Raw genomic sequence first — 8,637 nt, forward strand, 5'->3', positions numbered from 1 at the left:
GGAAAATAATATAGTAGGGAGTGCTGTTACTCGTCGAGTGAAATGGAAAAGGCTCTGCTGTCGAGATTCTGCTGGTACTTATAGTGCAGTAGAAGGTCCAAGTCCACCGGCTAAATCAGCAAACACGGTATCACCTGCTCCACCAGCTGCAGCATCCGCTTCAACTGTACCAATATCTCAACCAGTTACTCGTTCATTTGCTCCGAAACTGGCCAGTTCCCAAGCTGCCTTCACACCTAACACTACTTCCGAAGCACTATCGACACAACATGACTTGGTAAGATCAGATGAACCTCATGAGCATCAACACCAAGACGGTACCTGACCGAGTCAAGTTGCAGTTGCATGCTCCTTTATATGTACTCTCACAGTTTGATGTACACTAACACTTTCCATATTCGTTGTTGAACTAGCACCATGACGCAAGCGGAAACAGACATCCGGGATAATGCTTGACAGATTAACAAAATCTAAAGGAGGAAGAACGGAGATCCATTTGGAGGCAGGTTTAAAAGGGCCACGTGATGCTACAGAGTCAGCGAAGTTAGTATCAGAGGCAGCCGTTGCCGTTAGGTGTCATGCGCGTATCCTCCCAACGTGGATCTAGTATAGGAATGAGAAAGACAATACCCAGTTTAACACCTTCCTTGACCATTTATCTGTAAGTAATGTTATTCATCGCAATTAGTAATATTGTCTTGCTCTGTCCCATACTTTCTAGCTTCCTCCTAATAAGACTCACATTATTTTTTTAACAGATGAGATTCAAGTTGGATCCGAAAGATGATGCAACTAAACAAGCATGCACTCATGTTTTTTAGTCTGCTCTGCGACAGTATCGGTACCACCTTAGAAAATCTCACTTTGAAGGCAAGGCTAACAATGAAATCGCCCAAACATCTCCAGTGGAATATATTACAGATGAAGACTGGACAACCCTCATTAAACACTGGTCTGATCCAAAGTATCAGGTAGGCTATATGTATTTGATCAGACCACATATTAAACTTGTATTTATGTATGTGCCTTACAAGTGTATCTTCTTCTAGGCTAACTGTTTGAAGAACAAAACCAACCATTCTAAAGTGAAATTCCAACAGACAACAAGATCTCGTAGCTATATTGCACACTGCGAGGCTCTTGTAAATAGCTGCTACTTCCTTCTTCTTTTTGTGCCACATTATCGTATCTATATTGACTTGTTCCAAATATAGCGGAAAGCCCGTGCGGACCAAAAAGAACCTGAACTGAATGCAGTGCAAATCTTCAAGGATTTCCACACCAGCAAGATGAAGGGCATGAGCACACCAGTTCAAGCCGCTGTTGTAAGTCCTTAATCCTCCCGCCTTGAACTGATTGGTACTATGATGTGTTCATTTAACTACTTGGTTTGCAGCCAATGTCGGTTACTTTGTTCACTTTTATACACAGTTGTCTTAACATATCATTTCACCTTACATGGTTTAAAAGAGATGAAGAATATTCTTTTGGTCTTGATCTGTAATCTAGTTGTTATGTTCACATGCGCATACAATGATAAAATAGCTTGTTTGTTTTATATCTGTTTGCCCATGATATGAATGATGTCATACTATGTTCATCCTACTTTAAACCATGTCTCTTTATCCTTAGATGTCAACGAATGTGAGGAAATAGACAATACAGTAGGCATGCTACATGGACATATGTTCCGAAAGTGATTTTATTATGTAGTTGGCACTACAATACATGCTAATGTATTACAGTAGTTCACCAAAATAAGTTATGTATAAACGTTTAACCTACTTTGTTTGTTTTTGTCTCATTAGTAACTCACTGGTACACTAATCTACAAGTTCAAACTTTCAGGAAGCTATGGAACAAATGATTGAATAGCCACAACCACCTGAAGGTGACGAGGCTACTACAGGCACAATGTCACCTCTTGCTGCAGTGCGTTAGTATATCTCCACTAACAGTGCAAAAAGCACATTCCTGCGTAATTCTGGGTTGGTTGTCAAGGTAACCTCGTCCAAATTGCTTACTGAACAAAATCTTCCTGCTAGACAGTGTGATATATCTGTGCTCCAGACACAAGTCCAATCCCTAATGGACGTTGTTTCGGAAACAAGAATAGTGGTTGAGAAATGCCGTCAAGATATGAATGGTTTTGAAACCAGACTATCAGACATTCGCTTCGTTGTTGAAGAGCAATGGCGGAAAAAAGGTGGAGATCGTGCTGCTCCATCAGATTCTACAGCGTGAAACGTTAGCACTCAGGTCAAATGATCTGTGCTTCTATACATCTGATGGTGCTTTTATCTGGAAGGACTGTAAACTTTATGCCAACAGGCCTTTTGTTGTATGATTGGAATTTATTTTGTTGTGATACAACATTTATGATGCTGCCACAGGCTGCAGTAATTATGACGCTATTTTTGTATAGTGAAGCTTTATCTTAGTAGCTTCATAGGAGCCCAACATGCCAACATTCGTCGGTCCCATTCCAATTGGGCTAAAAACGATTACGGGCCGAAATTGGCATGTAGCCCACTAAAAATATCTGGGCTTAAATTAGCATAAGCTTTCAATTTTTTCTGGTAGGCATGTGCCCATAGTGGGCCTTTAACAGTCCTAAACATAATTTGGGCCCTCAGTAAAAGTAGGCCGTTTACAGGTGTAAATATGTCGAGCCCATAAAAAACATGGGCCTTTAATAGACCGAAAGTGAGATTGGGCCCTGATTGTGCCAAATAACCCACTGGACTTAGCAGGCCGAAATGGTGGCCCATTTACGATGCGGATATTTGACAGGCCGAAATTCGGACGGGCCGTAAATGCGCCGACCTAATACACGGGCCTTTAACAGGCCGGAACTTCGGTCGGGCTAGATTATCGTCATTTTATATGGCTATTAATGGGCCCGATATGACGTTGGGCCACATATGGCCCATGGTTTACGTCCGGCGTTAACGGGCCGAAAATGACAACAGGACGAAAGTGGGCCAAATCTATAGTGGGCCTCTAACAGGCCGAATGACAGACATGGCCGAATATGACCCAAATCCTTCACGGTCGTTTATGGGCCGAAAGTTTTGATGGCCTGTAAATGGGCCCAAATGAAGCCGGACCTTTAACAGGCCAGAAATACACCGGGCCGTAATTCGGCCCAATTACTTAGAGGACTGTTAACGGGCCAGAAGTGACCATGGGCCGCATTGATGACAAGTTTAGACCAGGCCGTTGACGGGCCGATTTGACACAGAATGTTGGGCCTTTAGCTGGGTTGGCCCATTATGGTCTGCAGAATCTTGTGGGCCTTTAGCTGGGCCGGCCCATTGTGGTCTGCAAAATCTTGTGGGCCTTTAGCTGGGCCGGCCCATTATGGTCCGCTAATTTTGGTGGGCCTTTAGTTGGGCCGGTCCATTATGGTCTGCTAAATCTTATGGGCCTTCGGTTGGGCCGGCCCATTTAAACTTTGTGGGCCACTTTTGGGCCGGTCCACATGTCAACATATCATAGGCCCATCTCGACCGTTGGATGAGTGACACCTGTGTCAACGCAGAGCTAACACGTGGATCCGTCAGCCAATGAGAATTTTACATGTGGAAAATCGGCATTGGTCGTGGCTGTTAACGGGTTATCGGATCCAAAATCCGACCCGATAGCTTAACGGCGTTCCGTTACGGTGGATGCCACGTGCCGGTCACCCTTGACGAAAGCACTTCTGTGACGCGCGATTTATCGTCATGGAAGTGGACACTTCCATGATGATAATTTTGGTAATGTCATGGAACACTTCTACGACAACACAGGTATGGCTATCTTGATTCTGTCATAAATTTGTCATGGATGTACATGCATGACAAAAAACGCGACCTACTGTGACAAACACGTATCATCACGGAAGTGTATTTTTTGTATTGCATAGACATGTGTTGTCATTTGATGAACGAGATCACACCATTAGGAGAATGATGTGATGGACATGACCCATCCGTTAGCTTAGCATTATGATCGTTACAGTTTCATTGCTACTGCTTTCCTTATGACTTATACATGTTCCTCAAACTATGAGATTATGCAACTCCCAAATACCGGAGGAACACTTTATGTGCTACCAAACGTCACAACGTAAAAGGGTGATTATAAAGGTGCTCTACAGGTGTCTCCGAAGGTGTTTGTTGGTTGGCATAGATCGAGATTAGGATTTGTCACTCCGTGTTTCGGAGAGGTATCTCTAGGCCCTCTCGGTAATGCTCATCACTATAAGCCTTGCAAGCATTGTGACTAATGAGTTAGTTATAGGATGAAGTATTACGGAACGAGTAAAGGGACTTGCCGGTAACGAGATTGAACTAGGTATGATGATACTGACGGTCGAATCTCAGGCAAGTAACATACCGATGACAAAGGGAACAACGTATGTTGTTATGTGGTTTGACCGATAAAGATCTTAGTAGAATATGTAGGAGCCAATATGAGCATCCAGGTTCCGCTATTGGTTATTGACCGGAGATGTGTCTTGGTCATGTCTACATAGTTCTCGAACCATAGGGTCCGCACGCTTAACGTTCGATGACGATATGTATTATGAGTTATGTGTTTTTGATGACCGAAGTTTGTTCGGAGTTCCGGATGAGATCACGGACATGACGAGAAGTCTCAAAATGGTCGAGACATAAAGATTGATATATTGGACGGCTATATTCGGACACCGAAAGTGTTCTGGAAAGTTTCGGGTAAAACCGGAGTGCCGGAGGGGTTACCGGAACACCCAGGGAACTAATGGGCCACATTGGGCCTTGGTGGAGAGAGAGAGGGGCGGCCAGGGCAGGCCGCGCCCCCCTTTCCTACCCCTCTCCCTCTCCTTCCTTCCCCCTCTCCCCCTCTTGGTGGAATCCTACTAGGACTAGTAGTCCTAGTAGGACTCCTCTCTTGGGGCGCGCTCTAGGGGCCGGCCAGCCTCCCCCTTGCTCCTTTATATACGGGGGCAGGGGGGCACCCTAGAAGACACAAGTTTCTCTCCCAACCGTGTGCGGTGCCCCCCTCCACAATCACACACCTCGATCATACCATCTAGTGCTTAGGCGAAGCCCTGCGCCGGTAGCATCATCATCACTATCGCCATGCCGTCGTGCTGACGGAACTCACCCTCGTCCTCAACTGGATCAATAGCACGAGGGACGTCATCAAGCTGAACGTGTGCTGAACACGGAGGTGCTGTACATTCGGTACTTGATCGGTTGGATCCCGGAGAAGTTCGACTACATCAACCGCGTTATTGAAACGCTTCCGCTTTCGGTCTACAAGGGTACGTGGGCACACTCTCGCCTCTCGTTGCTAAGCGTCACCTAGATAGATCTTGCGTGATCGTAGGAAATTTTTTCAAATTACTGCGTTCCCCAACACTTTTACTACCACACACGTACTCAACTAGACCCTATACGGAATTGTCATGTACTACTACAATACTATCCTATGTTGCTAACACAACCATATTATTTTGTGTTAACAATTCCATAAATTTGTTTCCTTTTTGTCCATATTTCTCTATGATTCAAGGGGGGTTTTAAGTTCTGGTCAACACACAGTTTTGTTTCTGTGTCCACTCTGTATTCGCTCCGTATCTGTTTTTGGTACTATCTGTTTCCGTATTCGTTTCCGGGGTTTCTGTATTCATTTCCACTTCTGCAAAAAAATATGGAAACAAATATGGTAGCACCCCGTTCCATCCGTTTCCGCGCCGTTTTCATCCCTACTAGTAAGGTACACGTGCATTGCACGCATGAGATTTGGCAACCAAATTATGAATAAACATCACACTATAGCATGTACGCTTTGAGTCATATATGCATGATGTAGATGTTCATTTAATTCTTATGGTTCATCTAATTCAAAATCAATTAGTTTTTTATAAAAAACTAATCTATTTTAAGATTCATGGAATTGTGCGTTGTAAAGCATAAAGTAGAATCAAATAATGGCAATTCATCTAAAAAATGGGCAATTATGATACGGAAGATTCTAGAACAAAGGAGAAGTGCTTGTGTTTTGAGGTTTGTGCATTATGCTTAAGTTCAACCATGGAGTCTTCTAGATTGTACATGTGGCAAAATCTGGTGGAATGCAGATGATATCCAACGGCCAGTAGTACTCAGATTTGCCATATCTGCACCCTCGGATTGGCTTCATCCAACGACCATCTTTCAAAGTTATTCGCACACTATATAGGAGTATAGATGATAATATTTTCCATCTTTAAAAACCATGCAATTACGTGCTAACATCACAAGTTTAGACATGAAGATCGTTAGCCACCAGTGCCTGCTTGGGTGCAGATGAAAGAATTTGTTAGGAATTGTCCTAAACATGGCATGGAGGAATGACCAATTCTTCATGTATTCTATAACGATTTAAATTCTCTATTTATCCGAAAACATGTTTGATACAGCTACAAGAGAAACTATTATGTAAAAAGAAGTTGTTGATTCAAAGAAAACTATTGATGATATGCAAGAGAATATGCTCAATGGAATGTTGGAAGATCCATGTCTATAAAGGTAAATTCAATTATCAAAAAAAAAGAATGAAGAACTTATAGTAAAAATTGAAGAGCTTATATGTATGGTTAAAGTTAACTAAGAAGTTTTTACGAAGACTATTACTGATGTTGATGTTAATGATATCAAATTTATTGCTCACAATAATTATAATCTTAGGTAGAAGAATTGAAACTACCTAGTCACCTCGCTAGGATACCCTACTTAGGGATTTGCAGGAATTATCTCCGACATCATCCGTTAGGACGGAGTCAATGGGGGCTACAACATATATTCCTACCGTCTCCATTTGGTCGGTGAGATTAGGCTTTCTTATCGTGCGAGATCTCGTGTGAGGCGCTTCATATCGATTCAATGGTTCAACCATGATAATTATGGATCCAGGGCGCTGGTCCTTAGGGATATGTGCATAAAGACTTCCCGGCTGTCATCAACAAGGTCAGACAGTCTCTGGTAAGAGACTGGTGACAGCGACACGTCGTTCTAGCTGCAGTAGTGGTCGTTCTGTGGTCCAGAGACCTCGATGTAATTTTTATTATATCCGGGGAGCTTTGTATTTGTATCTGCGGTAACATTTTATAATAGACCCGGATCCGTTTTTGAGAGAAAAAAGGGTGAATGAATGATTTATTTTCGAGAGAGAGTTTTGAGCCTAAACACCGAAAGTGTTGTTCTAGTCCCGAGATCGTGTGAGCTTGGGTGAACAGTAAAATCAAAATAAAATGGGAAAAATTCAAAAAAATTCGAGTCTTTTGTTGTGAAACTTTAACAAATGTTTTGATAGTTTGGAAAAATTCAGTGGTAGATGACATTCGTGTAGAATGTGGCAAAAAACAAAATTGATGCTCCAAAATGCGTTTGAAAATAACATTTTTGGAGCATCAGTTTTGTTTTTTTGCCACATTTTTACACAAATGTCATGTGGTGATGAAATTTTGCGAGCTATCAAAACATTTGTCAAAGTTTCATAAAAAATCAGATTTTTTTTTGATTTTACTATTGACCCGAGCTCACGTGAGCTCGGGGATCATAGCAGCCGCGTCCGCCTAAACACACTTTATTCATGGGGAGCGATAGGCGCCGGCGCACCGACCTAAATTTGGGCCGGTCGCAGGCCAGGCGTTGGATGCGTGCATGTACGGCCGTTAGATCTGGACTCCTCCTGTCGTCTTCTCTCCCAAAAACAAATCTGACAAAGCTCGTGAAGAACAGGAGCAGCGGCGCCGCTGGCACTCTCCATGGATGAGCGAACGGCCAACCTCGAAGCACCATCACTTCACCGCCGGTTGCCGCCGCTTCGCCGCCGGTCGCCGCCCTCGCTGGTGGTCGGTGCCTCCCAAGTGTTTCTCGCCGGTTTCATGCATGCAACACTGAGCGCTTGCAGGTTGTAGTCACAAAGTGCCATGGGTCGCAGCTCCGGTTAACAACGGGGCGCAGCTCCGGTGGCGGCGGTCGCCGGCTGCAGCGCACCATGGACGAGCTCGAGTGTATTTCCCTCAGTTTCTGGTCGTAGCAAAACCGCCTGCTAGTTGTAGCAAATGTGAACAACGGTTGCAGCAAAAAAGCAGCTCCTATCGTTGCCGCTCGCCATTGTCAGCTCACCGTTCTCTCGTTGAAGCTTTTTCAGAAGCGGGTTGAAGCTTTCTCATAGTCGGTTGCAGCTTTTCTCTGATTTTCGTTGCCGGTCACCGCCAAAAGAAGGGTGGTAACAAATTATGTCTCCGGTCGTAGCAAAAAATGACCGCGGTTGCAGCAAAAAGTGTGGTCATCGTCGTCGCATGTTTAGCATCACCATTAATGATGTAGCAAATCTCAATGATGGTAGTAGCAAACATTTACGACGGATGCAGCAAAAACACGTCTCGCCATAGAACCAATGCAGCTCGCGCGCTACAGGTTGCAGCTCGCCTTGTTGCGGGTTGTAGCAAATTGCAACGATGGTTGTACCACTTTCATAGATAGAGGGAAAGGAGAGGGACCGAGTGAGGGTCAAGCTGGAGAATGCCCCTCATGGCATCACTTGTGGGAGGATGTAGCAGCATCTGTGGGGGATTGTAGCAAATTGCGACTATGGTTGTAGCAGTTTCAGAGAGAG

This window comes from Triticum dicoccoides, chromosome 7B (assembly GCF_002162155.2).
Source record: "Triticum dicoccoides isolate Atlit2015 ecotype Zavitan chromosome 7B, WEW_v2.0, whole genome shotgun sequence".
Taxonomy (NCBI): domain Eukaryota; kingdom Viridiplantae; phylum Streptophyta; class Magnoliopsida; order Poales; family Poaceae; genus Triticum; species Triticum dicoccoides.